Here is a 24,707-nt window from a genome sequence, read left to right as displayed (position 1 = left end):
TTGTCCCAGGAAGGGGAAACTTTATTGACACATTCCTGGGGTCAGATACATCACATGATCACACTGACAGAACCACAGGCACATAGACACAGGCAACAGAGCATGCACAATGTCGGCACTAGTACAGTGTATATCCACCTTTCGCAGCAATGCAGGCTGCTATTCTCTCATTGAGACGATCGTAGAGATGCTGGATATAGTCCTGTGGAACGGCTTGCCATGCCGTTTCCACCTGGTGCCTCAGTTGGAGCAGCGTTCGTGCTGGACGTGCAGACCGCGTGAGACGACGCTTCATCCAGTCACAAACATGCTCAATGGGGGACAGATCCAGAGGTCTTGCTGGCCAGGGTAGTTGACTTACACCTTCTAGAGCACGTTGGGTGGCACGGGATACATGCGGACGTGCATTGTGCTGTTGGAACAGCAAGTTCCCTTCCCGGTCTAGGAATGGTAGAACGATGGGTTCGATGACGGTTTGGATGTACCGTGCACTATTCAGTGTCCCCTCGACGATCACCAGAGATGTACGGCCAGTTTAGGAGATCGCTCCCCACACCATGATGCCGGATGTTGGCCCTGTGTGCCTCGGTCGTATGCAGTCCTGATTGTGGCGCTCACCTGCACGGCCTCAAACACGCATTCGACCATCATTGGCACCAAGGCAGAAGCGACTCTCATCGCTGAAGACGACACGTCTCCATTCGTCCCTCCATTCACGCCTGTCGCGACACCACTGGAGGCGGGCTGCACGATGTTGGGGCGTGAGCGGAAGACGAACTAACGGTGTGCGGGACCGTATCCAAGCTTCATGGAGACGGTTGCGAATGGTCCTCGCCGATACCCCAGGAGCAACAGTGTCCCTTATTTGCTGGGAAGTGGCGGTGCGGTCCCCTACGGCACTGCGTAGGATCCCACGGTCTTGGCGTGCATCCGTGCGTAACTGCGGTCCGGTCCCAGGTCGACGGGCACGTGCACCTTCCGCCGACCACTGGCGACAACATCGATGTACTGTGGAGACCTCACGCCCCACGTGTTGAGCAATTCGGTGGTACCTCCACCCGGCCTCCCGCATGCCCACTATACGCCCTCGCTCAAAGTCCGTCAACTGCACATACGGTTCACGTCCACGCTGTCGCGGCATGCTACCAGTGTTAAAGACTGCGATGGAGCTCCGTATGCCACTGCAAACTGGCTGACACTGACGGCGGCGGTGCACAAATGCTGCGCAGCTAGCGCCATTCGACGGCCAACACCGCGGTTCCTGGTGTGTCCGCTGTGCCGTGCGTGTGATCATTGCTTGTTCAGCCCTCTCGCAGTGTCTGGAGCAAGTATGGTGGGTCTCACACACAGGTGTCAATGTGTTCTTTTTCCATTTCCAGGAGTGTAGTACTGTTATAGAACAATGACATACACAGATATGCTTTTGTATCTCTGAAATAAACTTAGCAGAGACAGGAACACTGTTCAGCAAGCACAGAGCAAAATGGTAATATCCCCTCCAAAAATAATACACTCAAAGAGTAAAATAAAGTAAGCAAATTTGTTAAACACTTTGTCCCTACCTTGTAGTTCAAGTAAACATTGGCATCAACAATGCCAGTATTCAGTGGTGTTTTACAATGTCAATTCCAACACAAATCAAACATCATGTGGCACTTCAAACACAATAACCCAAAAAGAGAAGGAAATACATTCATATCCCACACCCATGTCAGCACTCACATATGTCATTTAGGTATCCCAACTCTGACAGTTGTTGAAATAGATCATGATGTCTACTTGAGTGCAATAATGTGGGCAGTTATTTTTGCAACACAACTATTAAGTTACCTGAAATCTCAGACAACATTTCTTATTTAAACCTCAAAAACCGTTCAGAAAAGAGAAATAAAAGTAACAATTTTCAATTCTACCTGTATCCTAGATTCACAATTTGTACCTGCTTAAATCCTCACCTCATATACTTCCTCATATTTCTCATACATTATGTTTTATTGTGGTAATGACTGTCTCTGCCGACATTTGTTTTTATTCAGTTCCTAGTTCTCACACTCTGTTTCCCTTTTTTCATTCATTATGTTATCATTTTTACTATTATATCCTTTAAGTCTAGTACATTTGAGATCAATAATATTTTTAAAATCATATCTCATCTTAATTTGTCCCCATTAGTGTTTACTTGTTTCCTCTGTTGACACTGTTGCTACTTGTTAAGTCATGTCCCCACACATAATGATTTCTTGTTCCTCAAATTCACAGAAACATTACTCTGATTGTCTACCTATTATTTCATCAGCATCATTACACTTATTATCTTCATGGTATCTGCCATTTACCCTGTCTCTCCCTATTATTCTCTCATATCTATTATTATATCTTTCATTCTTCTTCTCTGAATATTCTAAACATCATGACCCTATACCAAGTAGCTCATTGTCCCATATTTGCATTACTTCCACCAGACACTGCTCTTCATTAGCTTGGCCAACAACAGATACACTGCCAGATCCCTTGTACTACTTCTTTACCTCACCTACAGTTATACCACACATTTCAACAGTTTTTCTAGAAAATTATTATTAATTTGTTTGCCTTCTTCTACTAAATTCTGTAATTCAGTTCTCATGTTCCCACTTCTTCTCCAACAGACATGGTTGATACTTTTAATCTACTTAGAGCTCTGCTTAAATCTACCAGTATCCCATCACATTTTACATAGATGTAGCTATCTTCTGCTCTCAGTTTCACTACATATTCATCAAAATCCATATTAACTCTACACTCTCCCATCAAGTCTATTCCAATGAGTGTATATACACATAGATCAGAAATTACAAAAACAATTTTACAGTTAGCTCCCCTATTCGAATATTCGTTGTCATCAGTCTTTTAGTAATTTTGTTTAGTTGCCACCACAATTTTCAGTCAATATACTAGCTTATCCATTATTTGTTTTTCTTTCTTTATCTTTCCATAAAATTATTCTGGAATATCATAAATCTGACTGCCTGTACCTAGCAACGATCCTTCATCTGTACCATATTCCTTGATGAGCACTAAAAGTTGTTGTCTGTCATTGTTATTATAATCTGGATGCAACTGATCTTCCTCAACTGCCTCATGGGTCCACTCATCTAGATATGCCTTTTTACCCCTTGTATAAACTTCCTTTATTAGTGTTATCTCAGGCTTATCATTGTTTTCTATTAGATTTCCATCAATTTTCCTTATAAAGAACAATTCAGTTCATTTTTCCTTACCTAGTTCCTCATTACCATCTTCTATGCCCTTGACAGACTCTGTATTGCTGGTTATATTCAATTCCCTTTGCACAAGGCACTTACACCTTCACCTCTTTCCTAAAATACGTATCCAATGCATCACTACTAGATTGATTCACAGTTGTATCATCATTAAAGCTGTAAATTTCACTGTATTCCCACTTATTTCATTTTCCTTCTACCCACATACACTGTGTTCTCCTGTACACCACTTATGCTCAGATTCTGTTTACTCATCTGTTAGAAGTCATCAACATGCTGCTCTCTCATCTCTTCCCCATCTTACAAATAATTCATAACTATTGGTTTCTGACTATTTCACCCTTCTGTTTGCAAATAGTTCACTGCTATACAAGTTGTCTTCTTTGTTGCTGTTTTAAATGAAACCATTAAATAATGTTAGTGTTCATTTCAACAATTCTGCGAGTAAGTTGGTTCTCTCCTTTCATCTGGGACACTGCATACTCACTATTGCGGCATGTTGTTCCTAATATGTAATGCTGGTCTCCCATGATTGCAGTAGCACCATATCCTCTAAAATTAGTTGGACTTTTTCCTCCTCTCAAACCTATAGGACTCATATTATTCACAATGTCCTCTCTTCCAGCAAATTTTCATGTTGTTGTTTTGATGCAGCTCTTCATGCTACTCTATCCTGTACAAGCTTCTTCATCTCTCAGTACATACAGCAGCCTACATCCTTCAGAATTTGCATAGTGTATTCATCTCTTGGTCTCCCTCTACGATTTTTACCCTCCACGCTACCCTCCAATACTAAATCGGTGATCCCTTAATGCCTCAGAACATGTCCTACCAGCTGATCCCCTCTTCTAGTCAAGTTGTGCCACAAACTTCTCTTCTCCCCAATCCTATTCAGTACTTCCTCATTAGTTATGTGATCTGCCCATCTAATCTTCAGCATTGTTCTGTAGCACCACATTTGAAAAGCTTCTATTCTCTTCTTGTCCAAACTATTTATCGTCCATGTTTCACTTACATACGTGGCTACACTCCATAAAAATACTTTCAGAAACGACTTCCTGACATTTAAAACTATACTCGATGTTAACAAAATTTTCTTCTTCAGAAACGCTTTCCTTGCCATTGCCAGTCTACATTTGATATCCTCTCTACTTCAGTTATTTTGCTCCCCAAATAGCAAAACTCATTTACTACTTTAACTGTCTCATTTCCTAATCTAATTCCCTCAGCATCATCCGACTTAATTCAATTATCCTCGTTTTGCTTTTGTTGATGTTCATCTTATACCCTCCTCTCAAGACACTGTCCATTCCATTCAACTGCTCTTCCAAGTCCTTTGCTGTCTCTGACAGAATTACAATGTCATCGGCCTACCTCAAAGTTTTTATTTCTTCTCTATGGATTTTAATACCTTCTATGAACTTTTTTGTTTCTTTTATTGCTTGCTCAACATACATATTGAGTAGCATCGGGGAGAGGCTACAACCCTGTCGCATTCCTTTCCCAGCCACTGCTTCCCTTTCATGTCCCGCAACTCTTATAACTGCCATCTGCTTTCTGTACAAATTTTAAATAGCCTTTCGCTCCCTGTATTTTACCCCTGCCATCTTCAGCATTTGAAAAAGATTATTCCAGTCAACATTGTCATACAGTAAAGCTAAATGCCCTTGGGAAAAATTACGGACATAGTTTCCCCTTGCTTTCGGCTGTTAGCAGTACCAGAACAGCAAGGCCATTTTGGTTAGTGTTACAAGGCCAGATCAGTCAATCATCCAGACTGTTGCCCCTGCAACTACTGAAAAGGCTGCTGCTCCTCTTCAGGAACCACACTTTTTTCTGGGCTCGCAACAGATACCCCTCTGTTATGGTTGCACCTACGGTATGGCTATCTGTATCGTTGAGGCACACAAGCATCCCCACCAACGGCAAGGTCCATCGTTCATGCTTCATACTGTTTTGAACTATAGTCCCCTTGCCACTTGTCAATTTCTCTTAACTTTTTCCAAAAATTCTGCTAGAGTATGACTGAATGATTGCTATCTATCAGACTTCCTCTTTCATCATAGGCTATGCTTTAGTGAATGAATTTATGATATCCTTCTCTATCCTAAAAGGTACAATTGTGTTAAATTTTGGGACAATTCTTCACTATATTCCATTAATGTTTTCCTAGTTGACTTTACTGTCTGGGTTTTCTTCTTACTTACTCCCTATTACTTCCTCCTGCATAGCTCTGGATCAATATATTTCAGAAATATAAATTTCAAAACGTTCCTAAAATATCAGAAATCATGCCTAGATTTTCTCTGCCGAATGGTGCACTGGCTCGTTTTAATGTATCGTTTCTGTCGAACCCTTCTGAAACTGATTTTTCAAGCTTTTTATGAAATAAACTGGGTGCCACAATCCTTTGAGCATAAAATGATGTTAATGAAACTGTTCTCATCTTTTGTGTGTGTTATTAGTGGTTGCTTTCCAGTCTGCCCTTTCATAAATTTATTTTAAACAAAATCCACTGTCCCTTGTATTTAAGAGATGGCTTTTCTTGTTTTCAGTTTTCTTTAGTCATCTTTTGCTTTTGAAAATTCTGACCACCAATAAGTTTTAACTTCCTCTTTTCCTTTCTTGCGTTCGTTTGCTTGGTCCTCCAGAATTTGCTCCAAGTCCTGTTTCTGCTTTTCCACTTGTTATACTAATTTTTCTTTATTTTCTTGTATATTCTCTGTTTTCTCTGAAAATATGTCCTTCACTTACTTCACAACAGACGTTATCTCCTGGTTTAACCCTGTTATTGTTTCTTGTAGCTTTTCTTCTGCTTCTTTCACTGTTTTTCAGTTAAACTTCCCCTATTGATTTATAAGTCTTATCAACTGCTCACTTAATTCCTTCATAGATCTATCTTGGGTCTCCAAACCAATTTATAGTTCAGCATCGATCGTAGATTCCATCCCTTTTACTTAAGCTGTGGCTGCAAATTCTTCCCATTTTATTTTGGTTGCAACTTTAAAATTCTACCCCTTTCATATTAGCTGTAAGCTTAGATACTATTCTACAACTTGCTTGCAGAAATATTTGCTATGTATTATCCATACCTTTTTCACGTCATTTGTAATTGTATCTGAACCCAACTCTATTTCCCCATTAATATTCTCTTGGTCAGTCCCCTTTGTTTCACTCTTGTAGTTGAAAACTCAATCTCTTCTATTCTCAATTTATACTCGTTTTCAACAGTCAAGGGTAAACGGAATGAGTTTTTCGATGAAAAAAATCGATTTTTGGGTAAATGCATTTTCGAAAAATTTAGACTCTCCCGTTTAATACCATGTATAAAATATTTGGATGACGTGAATATAACTATTTTAAATAATTTTTTTAAAATAATTTCGACATACGATGTTCTGCACCTTGTATATGAGACGTGAAATACACCTGATATAGACAGCCTTGCCAGAGATATAATTGAGCACAAGAGAGTTAGCTTTTCTGTTGGCTACACTGCTAGACAGTTGACAATAGATTCTGCACCATTTGTATTGTTTCCTTTGTGAGTAAATCCATGTCACTGTCGTGAAAGTCGTATGTGGAGAAGTCATTCAGTTTTCTTTCATTCAACATGCCAAGACCTAGTCTGAAGGTATTTAGAAAGCGTGTACATTGGCGCAAGAAAGTAAAGTGTACTAAAATTCGTGTGATTCATCTTCACCAGTATCTGATGTCCCAGTAGCGACTAACTTCAACAGTGGTAGTGATACATTGAGTGATGCTGCTGCGACTACACTGGAAAGTGCTTCAAGAAGAAAACTAGCTGGAATTGAAGAAGAATACAAAAAACTAAATGCTGGGACTACAAAATATGAGGTAATTAACGTCTCTTTATTATCAGACGTTTTGGAGAACAATGTGTGCTGCAAACAATGTGGAAACTGTGGTGTTTCATTGAAAACAAACTTACATGTAGGACTTGCTTGTGAATTAGAGTTGATGTGCAGTTATAGCAAACACAGTGTTACTTTCTTCAATTCCTCACATGTTACTGCAGATACAGGTAAACTATACGATATAAACATTAGACTGGTATGGATTACGGTGTATAGGAAACGGCAGGGCTGCAGGTGCCATGTTGTGTGATGTGATCAACCTACCTCCTCCACCTTCAAAATTTAACCAACACATAACTGCAATAGGCTCTGCTGTAGAAGATGTGGCACAGGAAAACATGAAAGATGCTGTTGAGGAAGCAGTTGTTGAAAATAATAATAGCAGAGACTTGTCCATAGCTTTTGATGGAAGCTGGCAGAAGAGAGGCCACGCATCTCTGAATGGTCTAGTAACAGCTACAAGTGTGGACACTGGTAAGGTAGTTGATGAGGCAATACTTTCCAAGCATTGCAGATGCAAGGAGAAAATGAAAACTGAACATGAAAAGGAGTGCATGGCAAATTACTATGGGTCAAGCGGTGGTATGGAAGTTGCTGGTGTAAGAAGTATTTATCAACGCTCAAAAAATGGTACAACGTTATATACATAAATTATCTTGGAGATGGTGACTCAAAGGCTTTCAAAGAACTTGAGGAACTGAGACCCTATGGTAACGATGTGAAAATTTCCAAACTGGAGTGTGTTGGCCAAGTTCAGAAAAGGATGGGATCAAGACTTCGACGGCTCAAGGCTAGCATGAAAGGCAAGAAATTGAGCGATGGAAAAACTTTAGATGGTAAAAATAGACTGACAGATGCTACAATAGATCATATTCAGAATTGCTGTGGTCTAGCAATAAGACAGAATACAGCAGATGCAGAATTAATGAGAAGAGCAGTTTGGGCTCTGTTTTTTCATACAACTTCAAACAATGAGAATCCTCAACATGTGCTATGTCCAAAAGGAGACGATAGTTGGTGCAAGTTCAACAGAGGCAAGGTAACTAAGAACCAATACAATCACCCTCATCACCTGCCACCTGCCATAATGGATGGAATATAACCAATATTTCGAGACCTCGCAGATATTAGTCTACTAAAGAAATGTCTTCATGGCCGAACACAAAATCCAAATGAGTGTGTGAACCATATGATACGGAATAGACTACCTAAAAACACACTTCACTTTGGCGTTTATGATGCTGTTTCATCATTCAATCAGGGCAATATAACAAGACGGCATAGCAGAGCCATCAAGAGGAAGTTGTGGGACGATTCTGATGCTACAAGCTATGGAGCAGGCTTGTACTGAAGTAAAAACTTTGAAACTAATTTCTCGTAACTTTAGTTTTTTTGTGTATAAGGTACATTTTCTCAGGGCCTATTTATAGTAGAAAGATGAAATTTTCTGTAGTTGTTCCTTAAGACCTAATATATATGAATTAAAAGATATGTGGAATTATTTTGTATTAATGGATGTAAATTTTAAAATACTTGTTAAAATGTATAACTTTTTTAACATTTACAAAAAATAAAATATCTGAAAAATTATACATTATTTTTCAAAATTAATAATTCAGCATAAAAGCAGAACGTATCTCTGCGTTCTGTGAAAAAATCAAGAGTATCGTCCAAATAACAAAGGAGAAAAGTTCCTAACTTTTAGCTCAATTTAACATTGTAAGCATAGGGCGTTCCGTGTACCCTTAACTGAAAACCTGCTAAGAGTATTTCTGTAACCCACTAAACAATACTTGATCTCTCCCCTCAAAGTACAGGCCCAGGAGTCCCGAACATAAAAATTCCCAGTCCATCACACACACAGCAGCTGTATAGCGAGTGTAGGACCCTGAAACATTATACAATATTAGGCAGTAAAAATAACAAGCAGATGGAAACAACAAATTGGCTGAACTCCTGGAAGTGCACCATTAACAAGACCTGTACTGCACTGAAGGTGGGGAGAAATGATTTCAGTACAGTGGAACTAGAGGAGGATGCATCGCCTTCAAATAAGTTCACTTTGCGTCTGATATCTAGAAAGCAGCGCTGTGGTCAGCTCACCAGAGGTATAGATGGTAGTGAAATTCTGGATCCAACCTCTTCAGTCTTATCGATTAGAAAACAATTCCAGAAACTGCCCTCTTCAAAAGTGAAATAGACCATGTAAATCCTCAGATGCTTTATTCTCAGTTTCCCAAGACATTCCTAGTTCCATAATCGAGGTAGCGCCTATTATAATCAGATTATTGCCAAAATAGTTGATATGTGCAAATAAATTGCAGCTTTAAAAATAAAACAAATTCATGGAAGTAGTGTGTTGTGAAATGGTAGAATACATAATCTCGAAAATTTCACAATATGAAATGAAAATTATAAAAGCTGTTTCTGATGCACAATTAACAAAAGAGACAAAATTTGGGAAAACAGTTGGTGAATGCCTTATACCCAAACGGACCACTCGAAACAGAAATAGAGTGGTATGATTTTATCTTAAAATTTAGTGAACTAATTTTAAGAGAAATCTTCCAAAAATGGCGATTATCGAACAGTAAAGTAGGTATACAACAAAGTGATCATACCGAAATCTCGATCCACGTCATACAGTACTGGTAACTTTCAGATACTTAAATGAACAAGTATAGGAGTAGATCACGCCCTAAAAGTTAAGAAAAAGAATTTCAGCTGTCCCCTCTACGACAGCATACATTCAACACATGGAATAATAACAAATTAGAGAATTCACATGGTAATTCCCCCCCATGAACCATGGACCTTGCCGTTGGTGGGGAGGCTTGCGTGCCTCAGCGATACAGATGGCCGTACCGTAGGTGCAACCACAACGGAGGGGTATCTGTTGAGAGGCCAGACAAACGTGTGGTTCCTGAAGAGGGGCAGCAGCCTTTTCAGTAGTTGCAGGGGCAACAGTCTGGATGATTGACTGATCTGGCCTTGCAACATTAACCAAAACGGCCTTGCTGTGCTGGTACTGCGAACGGCTGAAAGCAAAGGGAAACTACAGCCGTAATTTTTCCCGAGGACATGCAGCTTTACTGTATGATTAAATGATGATGGCATCCTCTTGGGTAAAATATTCCGGAGGTAAAATAGTCCCCCATTCGGATCTCCGGGCGGGGACTACTCAGGAGGATGTCGTTATCAGGAGAAAGAAAACTGGCGTTCTACGGATCGGAGCGTGGAATGTCAGATCCCTTAATCGGGCAGGTAGGTTAGAAAATTTAAAAAGGGAAATGGATAGGTTAAAGTTAGATATAGTGGGAATTAGTGAAGTTCGGTGGCAGGAGGAACAAGAATTCTGGTCAGGTGACTACAGGGTTATAAACACAAAATCAAATAGGGGTAATGCAGGAGTAGGTTTAATAATGAATAGGAAAACAGGAATGCGGGTAAGCTACTACAAACAGCATAGTGAACGCATTATTATGGCCAAGATAGATACGAAGCCCACACCTACTACAGTAGTACAAGTTTATATGCCAACTAGCTCTGCAGATGATGAAGAAATTGAAGAAATGTACGATGAAATAAAAGAAATTATTCAGATAGTGAAGGGAGACGAAAATTTAATAGTAATGGGTGACTGGAATTCGAGTGTAGGAAAAGGGAGAAAAGGAAACATAATAGGTGAATATGGATTGGGGCTAAGAAATGAAAGAGGAATCCGCCTAGCAGAATTTTGCACAGAGCACAACTTAATCATAGCTAACACTTGGTTTAAGAATCATGAAAGAAGGTTGTATACGTGGAAGAACCCTGGAGATACTAAAAGGTATCAGATAGATTATATAATGGTAAGACAGAGATTTAGGAACCAGGTTTTAAGTTGTAAGACATTCCCAGGGGCAGATGTGGATTCTGACCACAATCTATTGGTTATGACCTGTAGATTAAAACTGAAGAAACTGCAAAAATGTGGGAAATTAAGGAGATGGGACCTGGATAAACTGAAAGAACCAGAGGTTGTACAGAGTTTCAGGGAGAGCATAAGGGAACAATTGACAGGAATAGGGGAAAGAAATACAGTAGAAGAAGAATGGGTAGCTCTGAGGGATGTAGTAGTGAAGGCAGCAGAGGATAAAGTAGGTACAAAGACGAGGGCTGCCAGAAATCCTTGGGTAACAGAAGAAATATTGAATTTAATTGATGAAAGGAGAAAATATAAAAATGCAGTAAATGAAGCAGGCAAAAAGGAATACAAACGTCTCAAAAATGAGATCGACAGGAAGTGCAAAATGGCTAAACAGGGATGGCTAGAGGACAAATGTAAGGATGTAGAAGCTTATTTCACTAGGGGTAAGATAGATACTGCCTACAGGAAAATTAAAGAGACCTTTGGAGAGAAGAGAACCACGTGTATGAATATCAAGAGCTCAGATGGCAGCCCAGTTCTAAGCAAAGAAGGGAAGGCAGAAAGGTGGAAGGAGTATATAGAAGGTTTATACAAGGGCGATGTACTTGAGGACAATATTATGGAAATGGAAGAGGATGTAGATGAAGACGAAATGGGAGATACGATACTGCGTGAAGAGTTTGACAGAGCACTGAAAGACCTGAGTCGAAACAGGGCCCCCGGAGTAGACAACATTCCATTAGAACTACTGACGGCCTTAGGACAACCAGTCCTGACAAAACTCTACCAGCTGGTGAGCAAGATGTATGAGACAGGCGAAATACCCTCAGACTTCATGAAGAATATAATAATTCCAATCCCAAAGAAAGCAGGTGCTGACAGATGAGAAAATTACCGAACTATCAGTTTAATAAGCCACGGCTGCAAAATACTAACGCGAATTCTTTACAGACGAATGGAAAAACTGGTAGATGCAGACCTCGGGGAGGATCAGTTTGGATTCCGTCGAAATGTTGGAACACGTGAGGCAATACTGACCTTACGACTTCTCTTAGAAGAAAGATTAAGAAAAGGCAAACCTACGTTTCTAGCATTTGTGGACTTAGAGAAAGCTTTTGACAATGTTGACTGGAATACTCTTTTTCAAATTCTAAAGGTGGCAGGGGTAAAATACAGGGAGCGAAAGGCTATTTATAATTTGTACAGAAACCAGATGGCAGTCATAAGAGTCGAGGGGCATGAAAGGGAAGCAGTGGTTGAGAAAGGAGTGAGACAGGGCTGTAGCCTCTCCCCGATGTTATTCAATCTGTATATTGAGCAAGCAGTAAAGGAAACAAAAGAAAAATTTGGAGTAGGTATTAAAATTCATGGAAACGAAGTAAAAACTTTGAGGTTCGCCGATGACATTGTAATTCTGTCAGAGACGGCAAAGGACTTGGAAGAGCAGTTGAACGGAATGGACAGTGTCTTGAAAGGAGGATATAAGATGAACATTAACAAAAGCAAAACGAGGATAATGGAATGTAGTCAAATTAAATCGGGTGATGCTGAGGGAATTAGATTAGGAAATGAGACACTTAAAGTAGTAAAGGAGTTTTGCTATTTAGGAAGTAAAATAACTGATGATGGCCGAAGTAGAGAGGATATAAAATGTAGACTGGCAATGGCAAGGAAAGCGTTTCTGAGGAAGAGAAATTTGTTAACATCGAATATAGATTTATGTATCAGGAAGTCGTTGCTGAAAGTATTTGTTTGGAGTGTAGCCATGTATGGAAGTGAAACATGGACGATAACTAGTTTGGACAAGAAGAGAATAGAAGCTTTCGAAATGTGGTGCTACAGAAGAATACTGAAGATAAGGTGCACAGATCACGTAACTAATGAGGAGGTATTGAATAGGATTGGGGAGAAGAGAAGTTTGTGGCACAACTTGACTAGAAGAAGGGATCGGTTGGTAGGACATGTTTTGAGGCATCAAGGGATCACAAATTTAGCATTGGAGGGCAGCGTGGAGGGTAAAAATCGTAGAGGGAGACCGAGAGATGAGTACACTAAGCAGATTCAGAAGGATGTAGGTTGCAGTAGGTACTGGGAGATGAAGCAGCTTGCACAGGATAGAGAAGCATGGAGAGCTGCATCAAACCATTCTCAGGACTGAAGACAACAACAACAACATGGTAATTCCTGGAAATTAGAAAACAAGCTTCCAACTGAATTAGATAAATAAGAATACAATAGGAGAACAGCCAGCTCTGTGATATTAATAAACAGCAGGATTTTAAATAAACCATTTATAAGGAAGTTCAACAATCTGTTTCGAAGGAAAATGGGCAACTGGGCTTAACAACCAACAAAATTAAAAATATATCTCCAAATGTTCCAAGAATATTCTTCATTTCAGTGAGTCCACAGAGATTTCGGCCAGAAATTCCGCGAAAACCAAATGAGACTCATAAAAACGAAATTAAAAAACTGAAAAATAACAAGGCGGAATTGTTGCAAGATCGTAAAGTTAGCTGGTCTAAAAAACTTACAAGAAATTTTCATGCATGGTATTCGGCAAACAGAGAGTATTGTGGCCGAGTAGAAAACTGCGTTGATAAACTTGCTACGTAAGAAGGCAGAACCCATGTTAATAACTATATGTGAATTTCCTTCTTCTTGTCAAGGACAAAATTCTGTCTCAATGCCTTCTATACCGAACATAACTACTTGAATGCGAATATCAAGCATGTCTCGAACCAAATAGGCCAGTATCTTAATATGAACAGATTTTAGTCTTTATACTACATCTTAGACATAAAAATATTTAGAATTAGGAAGTAGCGTATATCTCTGTAGATTTAAAAAAAAAAGTTTATGATATAGTGTAACGTAAGTTTCGTTCCCAAAACCTGAAAGAATGTTTCTGAGCCTCAGTTCACTGTAGGTATTAGTGAAACACTAAATGGTACAAAATGTAACGTAAAGTTCAGGTGAGAAATATCCGATAATTTTGAAATTAAAACAAGAGTCAGACAAAGTGACACAATTTCTTCCTAATTTATAACTGTGTTAGAAATATTCATCCAAAAGTGGCTGAAGCTAAAATCTGACACTGAAATTGACGATAAAGTCTAATTAGAAAGAACCAATATCAGGGGGCATTGTTTATCTTTTGTAGATCTGGATAATCCATACCAAGACATTCAGAGTACTGAAACAAATACCAACAGCAAAAAGAGTTGGCTTCTCAATGTTATGTCTAGCAACAATATGATACTCAAAAATTCTGAAACTAGATTAAAGAATAAAGAGAGTTTTTGAGTTCTGTTATTTAGGGGAAACCATTCAGCAGACTGGAAAATACGAGTTTTTAAATTCGTTGACACAAAATGGAATAATCTTTGGACGCCCAATAGATATTTACAACAAGAAAATTCATTTCTAAATTCACAAAATAAAGACACTACAACCTTCAGTAAACCAAAATTTCTTTATTAGGCGTAAACACTAATTTTAAACAAAAAAGAGAGTAAAACTAATCACGAATGCTTTAGGTTCAAAGTTTACTCAAGAAGGAACAAGTAAAGAGCAAATAGGAAACTGAAAAGTTTACCAATATCTATTCGGATATGAAAACCGCGTCTGAAACTGTGGGTACAGTAAATTTTGCCGCCGACTACGTTAAGTATACTGATTAAGAAATTTCACTGATGTCGCATTAATCTTAAATTAAAACAATAAAGGGAACAATATGTGTTGTGGTTATATATGTGACTAGTTACTCACTGTAACTAAATTTTAATGACCTGTAGATGACTGCTCCGAAACCGATAATCACTTTACAAGTCTGCGAAATATCGTTCGATGGATGGTTATACTTTAAATGAATCGACTTCTAGGTGATTTTAGTATGATGAATGTGTGTCTTACACAGTCTAATGTTAGGTTTTCCAGATGGCACGAACTTTGGCAAAGTGCTACATATGTAACAAGAACACAGTTGCGAAAATTATCTTATTAGGCTGGTGTTCATGTTTCTTTGTAACACAAAAGAAGAACAACAGGATGTTTTCCGAGAAAACAGTTTTCGGTTCCTTGCATTCACCATTGTCACTTGAATGAGATTCGTATGTAGAACAGCTAACCAGCCAGTGTCTTCATATGCAGGCCCTGCGACTCTCATGCGAAGTGGATCACTCGGCACAATCACTTGCCCTCTATCGTGTCCCGGACAATGGCGACGCAGTGCAATTATATTGATGCTTTTGGCTTCGCTCCAGATGGCGAACACTGCACACGATCGCCCCACATTCGACAAACGTGACTGAGCGTACTGCATTCCAAATAAAATTTTATATAAAAGTTTGTTCGAGACGACACAGAACTGTTACTAGATAAAACATCAAAACAAAATATATCGAAATGAGAGTGGACTGTGGTTTTTTAAGTAGTTAGCTCAAAAACGAAAATATGCTTAGGAAGCAGAAAGATTTTTCTCATCATAGCTATTCCGTTTTGATTCACTGTACTTCCTAAAGTTGCCGGTATGTAGGTAGCAACTCCGTACAACGAAACAGATGTCAGTTCGCTCAAAGACTGCTGCAAGTCTCGAGTGAAGGGTTGTCTGTCATTGATATCGCTTCTCAAAAGCAACAACGGTTGTTTCTCTGAACTCCTTACGTTGGTTGTACTCCATCCCACACATCCCTCGAACGCCCTCTCAGAGTACCATATATTGAAGCTTCATCTTCATATTTGTCAGTAATGTAAGAAATATGCTAAAAACAGCCGATATTTCTTAAGCCATCCCATTAAGCAGTTTCCTTTAGTACTATTTTGAGTGATGACTCTGCTTCCTTGCTTCGTTTGGTACGCTACGTCTGCTAGAACCATTGCATTCAAGATACCAAAATTTCAGATTGGTTCTGTGAATCAGGCTTATAACAATGACATTGTCTTTTTCGCAATGGTTGTTAATGTTCCGCAATAAACTGAGTGACATATGAAACGAATGTTGAAATATAAGGAATGTTCAAATGAAAAGGTACGAAACGTCTTAACAACCGAACCTGCTGAAATTTTGATATTCCCGTTGGGATAACGTGGTGAGACATATAGAGACACGAAAGTAGCGCCGTTACCTTCCTGTAAAATGTTCAAAGTTGTGACCTCAGAAGGTAAGATGATGCCTGCCTTTTTTTTTTTTTTTTTCGAGATCCGATACTCATCGAAATTCTCGTTCACGACAAACCATTAGCAGTAACGTATACTGTGAGACACTTTGTACCCTACGAAAGTCCACGAAGAACAGACGGCTTGGGCTGCTCACGGATGGAGATATTCAGCTCCACGGTAGAACGAGTTCACACATCCACGAATTCACACAAAGTGTAATGTTCAAATTCAAGTGGTCCAGTAAAAAAAAAAAACTCATGGTGAAGCGCTTCACCTCGGACGACGAACTGAAGGGCACAGAGGAAGGCTGGCTTCTTTCACAGCCACAGGAGTTCAAGGAACAGGGAATCCTTCGGCTCGTGAATGAGTAGGATGGATGTGCTCCGGCCTCTGAACAAAGACTTCAGTTGTACCCACAGTGCTGCCTAGCTCCCTTTCTTTGAACAGCCCATATATTTTAGTCACTACTGCTTTTATAAGTGGTCTTGTTTTATGTTCTTAGGTTTATAACGTATACGTGACAGCAGTGGCGTGGAAAATACTGTGGATCAGATGGTGTATCGCCAAAGGAAATCCAGTTTCTAAGGTGTCTGCTCGTTTGCATTCAGAAACTAAGACAAGGATGGCTAAACTACATAAAGAACAACAATAAATGGCATATACCACGCAAACCTCATGCACCACCAAGATCGAAATGGGGAAAAAATCGAAAATCAAGCTAATACATCTACATACGACAACGCTCTCTCACTGGAAAAATGGGGTAATGTGATATATTAAGTGTTGGAATTACGTCCGAAATATGCGACTTGAAAATATTTACAGTCCATGTTAGAAATCATATCAAATGTAGACAACCTTCCATTACAGCCATGTAACACATCAAGGAAGAAATCTACTAAATGGAAAATATGTAGACATCAAAGGCGACTAGGTAAAAAAGGAAGACTAAGTTTTTACTTGTAGAACGACCTTCCACAACCAAGCCGGTAATATGTCACGGAGTCCGGTCGTCGGTGTCAGTATGATGCTGTGGGGGACAATCACATAGAGATCCAAGATAGCTGTGGACTACTTGAACATTATTGTGTCCCTTAATGCATAATATAATATCCCCTACGACACTATCATATCCCTGAAATCACAGTAGCAGTATTTTATCCTTGTGATGCGGAGAGCAATGTTCTTCAAAGATGACATCGCTGTCGCACGGGGCATTACATTATGCATTAAGAGATGCTATAATACATACGCAGTCCCCAGCTGTCATGGAGCCATTGCCCGATCCGAACCCGACGGAACGCTTGATGTTCACCCTCACACCACCGGACTGTAATTTATAGAAACTGCGTTATCCTTGCGTAGTCATTTGGCGCCACGTACTTCCCAAACGTTTGTTCAGTTCTGCGCAGAATTACAGCTATATTTCACCCGAAATATCGAATAAACGTTACTAAGCAGGTGATCGTCATGTTTGGCCTCATCGGGTGTAGCCGTGTGAGTCGAGCTGGCAAACTGTATGTTCGGCGAGGTATCGGCGCATTTCCCACTAGTTGTTTCCAAATGATCTACACAGTCATTTACACACTGCAATTGGAACTGTGTGTATCCAAAAGCTTGTTATTTGATACATTTCATCATTTTTGTTAGTGAATTTTTGTCTTCAATATTCATAAGATACTGTTACACCCTCATTTACATCCCCATCAACTTCTGCATACCCCGCAAGCCACCGTGCGGTCATTTCCTTGAGTGTTCCACTCGCAAGCAGAACGAGGGAAAAACGACTACCTACACCCATGGAAATTAAAATAAGAACACCGTGAATTCATTGTCCCAGGAAGGGGAAACTTTATTGACACATTCCTGGGGTCAGATACATCACATGATCACACTGACAGAACCACAGGCACATAGACACAGGCAACAGAGCATGCACAATGTCGGCACTAGTACAGTGTATATCCACCTTTCGCAGCAATGCAGGCTGCTATTCTCCCATAGAGACGATCGTAGAGATGCTGGATGTAGTCCTGTGGAACGGCTTGCCATACCATTTCGACCTGGCGCCTCAGTTGGACCAGCGTTCGTGCTGGACGTGCAGACCGCGTGAGACGACGCTTCATCCAGTCCCAAACATGCTCAATGGGGGACACATCCGGAGATCTTGCTGGCCAGGGTAGTTGACTTACACCTTCTACAGCACGTTGGGTGGCACGGGATACATGCGGACGTGCATTGTCCTGTTGGAACAGAAAGTTCCCTTGCCGGTCTAGGAATGGTAGAACGATGGGTTCGATGACGGTTTGGATGTACCATGCACTATTCAGTGTCCCTTCGACGATCACCAGAGGTGTACGGCCAGTGTAGGAGATCGCTCCCCACACCATGATGCCGGGTGTTGGCCCTGTGTGCCTCGGTCGTATGCAGTCCTGATTGTGGCGCTCACCTGCACGGCGCCAAACACGCATACGACCATCATTGGCACCATGGCAGAAGCGACTCTCATCGCTGAAGACGACACGTCTCCATTCGTCCCTCCATTCACGCCTGTCGCGACACCACTGGAGGCGGGCTTCACGATGTTGGGGCGTGAGCGGAAGACGGCCTAACGGTGTGCGGGACCGTAGTCCAGCTTCATGGAGACGGTTGCGAATGGTCCTCGCCGATACCCCAGGAGCAACAGTGTCCCTAATTTGCTGGGAAGTGGCGGTGCGGTCCCCTAGAGCACTGCGTAGGATCCTACGGTCTTGGCCTGCATCCGTGCGTCGCTGCAGTCCAGTCCCAGGTCGACGGGCACGTGCACCTTCCTCCGACCACTGGCGACAACATCGATGTACTGTGGAGACCTCACGCCCCACGTGTTGAGCAATTCGGCGGTACGTCCACCCGGCCTCCCGCATGCCCACTATACGCCCTCGCTCAAAGTCCGTCAACTGCACATACGGTTCACGTCCACGCTGTCGCGGCATGCTACCAGTGTTAAAGACTGCGATGGAGCTCCGTATGCCACTGCAAACTGGCTGACACTGACGGCGGCGGTGCACAAATGCTGCGCAGCTAGCGCCATTCGACGGCCAACACCGCGGTTCCTGGTGTGTCCGCTGTGCCGTGCGTGTGATCATTGCTTGTACAGCCCTCTCGCAGTGTCCGGAGCAAGTATGGTGGGTCTGACACACCGGTGTCAATGTGTTCTTTTTTCCATTTCCAGGAGTGTATATGCCTCCGTAAGAGTCCAAAAATTTCTAATCTCATCTTCGTGGTCCTTTCGCAAAATTAACGTTGGCAACAGTAACCATTCTCCGGTCAACTTCAACTGTCACTCCCCTAAATTTTCTCAATAGAGTTCCTCGGAATAGAACGTCGCACCCCGTCCAGGGATTTCCATTTGAGTTCCCGAAACATCTCCGTAATGGCTGCGTGTTGTTCGAACCTACCGGTAAAAAATCTACTAGCATGCCTCCGAACTGCTTTGATGTCTTCCTTTAATTCTACCTGATGCGCAACCCAAACATTCGAGCAGTACTAAAGAATAGGTCACACTTAAGTCCTATATGTGGTCTTCTTTACAGATGAACCTCACATTCCTAACAGTCTCCAAACAAAGAGAAGTCGACCTTTCGTCTTCCCTACCTCAATTCTTATATATTCGTTCCATTTCCTCTCGCTTTGCATCGTTACGCCGTTTTACTTAATCGGCATGACTGTCAAACAGCACACTGCTAATGGTGTATTCGAATATTACAGGATTCTTTTTCTTACTGGTTTCTGTTACTTAAGAAGTCTTAGAACCACTCACGTATCTAGGAACCTATTCTGTTTGCTTGAGCGTTCATTAACAGTCTGCAGTGGTGTACCGTGTCAAATACTTTTCCGAAATCTAGGTAAATGGAATATTCCTGTTGCCCTTCACCCAAAGTTAGGAGGATAACATGTGAGAGAAGAACAAACCTGAGTTTCACTTTGGCGATAATTCTATAGGCGTTGCAAACAAATTTAGTACTGGTAAAATCTTAAAAAAAGTTACACAAGATTAGTTACTGTTGGATTCATCGTATTAAGATTATTGCAAATAATTAAAGAGAATTGTAGTCCTTCTTCAAATATGGGTACAGATATTGGCACTTTTCCGTTGTCACAGATTAAAAACAGTATTTGCTTGTTAAGTTGGCGTGCAATTTGTTCACTGTTTTTCTGCCTCGAGTTCACATTTTCTGCAAACCACTGATTTTTCTTTCGTTGTTAGCGAAGGCTCGGGTCGAAAGAAACTGGTTGTGCATATATACCTGACAGCTTTTTTTTGGAAGCACTTTCTCTTACGCTGCATTGGGGTTGTTTGCACTTCACCTCGCTTTAGAAATATAGCTGCAGTTACATGTCTTCGCTCTTAGCACGGCATTACAGTGTTCATGTTTGTTCGTTTGTTTTTCATGTAGGTTGTGAGAGCTGCCATCCTGTGGAACTTTTATTTCTAGGTGTGTGTGTGTGTGTGTGTGTGTGTGTGTGTGTGTGTGTGTGTGTGTGTGAGTGTGTTTGTATGTGTATGTATTCAAGAATGTGTGTGTGTGTGTGTGAGTGCTTATGGGTTACTGAATATGTCTTATATGTTCTGGAGACAACTGAGTGAAACGTGTTGGATTTGGCAGTTGTGGTTAAAGTTTGGGAGGGGGGGGGGATAATGATTATAGGAAGGAAACTGGGAGGAGATGGTAGTGGAGAATGGGGTCTGACTCCGGTTGTAAGTGAGTGACATATATGGGAATGCGATTATATGTGTGTATGTAATGTTGTATTAAGTGGTCAATTAGTTTAAATAGAGTGCAGTTTATCAGGCTGGTCTGACCATTTGTGAATTGTTTATTCTTTGTCATGCTTTTCTGAATGTTGTACTTTCCTTGTAGGACGAGGAGGTGTTCTTTGTTGTTATTTATCCTTATGATTTCCATGTCAATGTCTTTGATGGTAGTTTTATATTGGTGTTCGTGTAAATGTTCTGCAAAAGTGGGAGAATTTGTCAGTACTTCCATGCTCTGAGATGTTCTTCGTACCTGGTGTTAAATATCCTCATTGTTTGATTTATGTGCCTCATATCACATGTATTTCGTTTGATTATATTCCAGGATTTCTGATATAGATAAGTTTTTCCTGTTGCTTTTGGAAACCACATTTGACTTTAATTGTTGGTTTGGTGGGCTATTTTTATGCCTTGTTTATTGAAAATATTGTATATTTTCTTTGTGCATTTGTGGCTGTTTGTCATATTATATGATTTCTTGTGTCCTGTTTCTTTCCCACTTTGTGCGTTCGTGTTCTTGTGCCTTGTATGACTGTTTGCGTGAGATTCAGTACTTGTGTTGACGATAGCTGGGTGTTAGCAGTTTCCTGTCCTAGATTTCACTGATCAGCTTTGTTACTTAGTTTTCTTTGTATTCATTGTTTGTGGCTATTTGTATTATGGTACTGATTTCTTTTTGGTAGTTGTTTCTGTGTGTAGGTGCTGTGGTTAGTCTGTGGAGAGTTTATGTAGGTGCTACCTGCTTTTGATGGTTCAGGTGATGTGATTTCTGATATATAATATTGTGTCTGTTGTTGTCGGTTTTCGGTATATGTCAGATCTATTTTACCATGAGCAACGATTACATCTGAAACATCCTGGCAGATAAGAACTGTGTGCCGGATCGAGGCTCGAACTCGAGACCTTTGCCTTTCGCGGACAAGTGCTCTACCACCTGAGCTACCCAACCACGACTCACGGCCCGTCCTCACAGCTTTCATTCCGCTAGTACCTCGTCTCCTACATTCCAAACTTCACAGAAGCTCTTTCTTCCAGGAGTGCTAGTTCTGCTAGGTTCGCAGGAGAGTTTCTGTGAAGTTTAGATAGTAGGAGACGAGGTACTGGCGGCATTAAAGCTGTGAGGACGGGGCGTGAGTCGTGCTTGGGTAGCTCAGGTGGTAGAACACTTGCCCGCAAAAGGCAAAGATCTCGAGTTCGAATATCGGTCCTGCACACAGTTTTAATCTGCCACGAAGTTTCATATCAGCGCACACTACGCTGTAGAGTGAATATTTCATTCTAGCAATTACATCTATATGTAACCGATCAGTTTTCACTACCTGCTTCACCTATCAGGCACAAGATGTCATCCATATATCTATTTTGTTAAATATGATCAATTCAGCATGGTTAATTAATATGTTGCTATGGTTCCAGACACTGGGTACCGGATTGGTAATCCTTGGTTTTGTAGATAGAATTCATTATTGAACTGGGAATAGCTGTGCTCCATTACTGGCAGCTTGATTGTTTCAGTGGTTTATTCATGTGATGAGAGGAACGTGAATGTTTGGAAGCTGTATGTCTTCTATGTACTAAACCAAGTGTATGGTGTTAAATATAATTCTATCTTCTTGTGGCTTTGTGATACTATTGTTAACATTTATCTAGCAAATGGGTATGTGTGAGCTTTTCTGTGACTTACACTGGCTCTGTGTGCGAGGCATTTCTTTTATAGCTTGGCTGGTAATGGGGGGAAGGTGCTCTTAGATTTGTCTGTAAAAGTTTCCTTTTTTGGTTGTCTTACAGTGTATATTGAATGTCTTTCAAAGTGTTTCTCAATTTCTTTTGGAACCTATTAGTTGGATCCAATTTCAATTTTATAATTTTATTTTTGTTACCAGCTCTTGTGTGTTATTGATGTACTGCTCTTTATCCATGAGAACGATTCTGCTTCCTTTATCCCCTCTCGTAATGATGACGTTGTTTTCCTGTAGTTTCTTTTTTAAGGTTTTGTTAGTATTATGGAGTCTGCATTGTAATGGTTTTCTGTGTTTTCTTTCATCTGTGTTAGTTTTTGTTTCATTGTTTCATACCTCTCTTGTCAGATCAATGTTCACCTCACTTCTCTCGTTTCTTTTATGATGTATGAGATCCTTTCTGACTCAACTATGAGGTTCTCCAAGTATTCTTCGTCTGTTTGTATGCTGAAATCTTGTTTAAGACCTTTTTTGAGCCTGTGAGGTATACCAGTGTCAGATAGAAGTTGTGTCTTTCGTTAGACTGAATGCAGTTTGTGACTGTGTTTTGTTAGATTTTAAATTTGCAATCTTTGCTCTTTGTTTTTTATTTTCATTTTTTCTGTCAGTGTCGATGTGCGATTGTCAACCTTGCTAACAAGAGACTGTCAGAAAACAAAAACATGTGCTAGGGGTCTGGTCTATGATATGGATTTATCTGTCGACACTACAGAAGTTCTAATCCAGTTTTGCTCATCTTCCACCCCTTCATTACCAAAAATGAAGAACATTCAGAACAACCCTCAAATTTAGAAACGTGCATGCAGCTTTCTTTCATCCACCGGTGTGCGTACACCAATAATTCCAAATATCCCTATAGCTAGAAATGAAATGAGTAATTTTAATTCAATGGGTAGGCAACTCATTAAATGTTTGGCTTGTATGTTGTTGTACATGTAGAAAATAGGGGGGGGGGGACTCTTCGTGAATAAGCCACCCCTGAACTCCTTGTGCTGAAGTTATGTTTTCCAGTACCATGTGTAACTGGATGTGTAGAAATTAAAGGTAATATGAATCTGTGAGTTCAGTAAAGCGAATAGTCCTTCGACTCCCTCATCTAAAATGAAAATGAGTAATTTTTGATCAATGGGTAGGCCATTCATTAAATGTTTGGCTTATATATTGTTTCACATGTCGTAGAAATTAGGAGTGGTGTGACTTTGTTTGTAAACCACACCTGAACTCCTTATGCGGAAGTAACGTTTTTCAGTACCATGTATAACTGAGTGTGTAGAAATTGAAGGTAATATGAATCTGCAAATGAGTTCAGCAAAGTGACTGGTCCTTCGACTCTCTCTGCCACAGTTTCTGATACTAGGGAAATACCTAATATCTTGTCTCTAGGACTGCTTGAAAATCTCAACTGGTCATACGTGGCTATTCCAATAACTCAATTTTATTTGCGCCTGCAGCCCATCTCTATATGAGGACAATCTCAGTGCTATTTAGAATGGAGGTAAACTCATTTTTACGTGATAGCAGCAACATATGATTACATGATAGTACATGGAAGAACTGTAATATAGTAAAATTAGAAACACAATAACAAAAAAAGAATAGGAAACCCGAGGAAAAAGGAAAGTGAGACAGATAGTTAAGAAACATATGAGACTGGGAAACAATACTGAGACTACACAGAATGGTGTGTAAAGAGTTAGGAGTATAGGAGCAGATACCATTAACTTTTAGACTTAGGCCACTTTAAGAATTAAGTTTTGATACGAGAGACATGGGTTGCTCCTCCAATGTTAGGGGGCAGGTTACTCCTTAGCCGAGAGCTTGCAGTACTCACAAACTTGACACATCCTCTTGTAGTACTAGTGGGAAGTGTTTATGATTGTAATGATCTGGTATCTCCCATATAATGTTGATGTAGGAATGATCTACTTGAGAGCAGAGATTTGGGGTTAAGATTTAGAGGGA

This window comes from Schistocerca gregaria, chromosome 3 (genome assembly GCF_023897955.1).
Source record: "Schistocerca gregaria isolate iqSchGreg1 chromosome 3, iqSchGreg1.2, whole genome shotgun sequence".
NCBI classification, from domain to species: domain Eukaryota; kingdom Metazoa; phylum Arthropoda; class Insecta; order Orthoptera; family Acrididae; genus Schistocerca; species Schistocerca gregaria.
The sequence above is the reverse complement of the archived record's forward strand: the minus strand, read 5'-3'. Positions refer to the sequence as shown.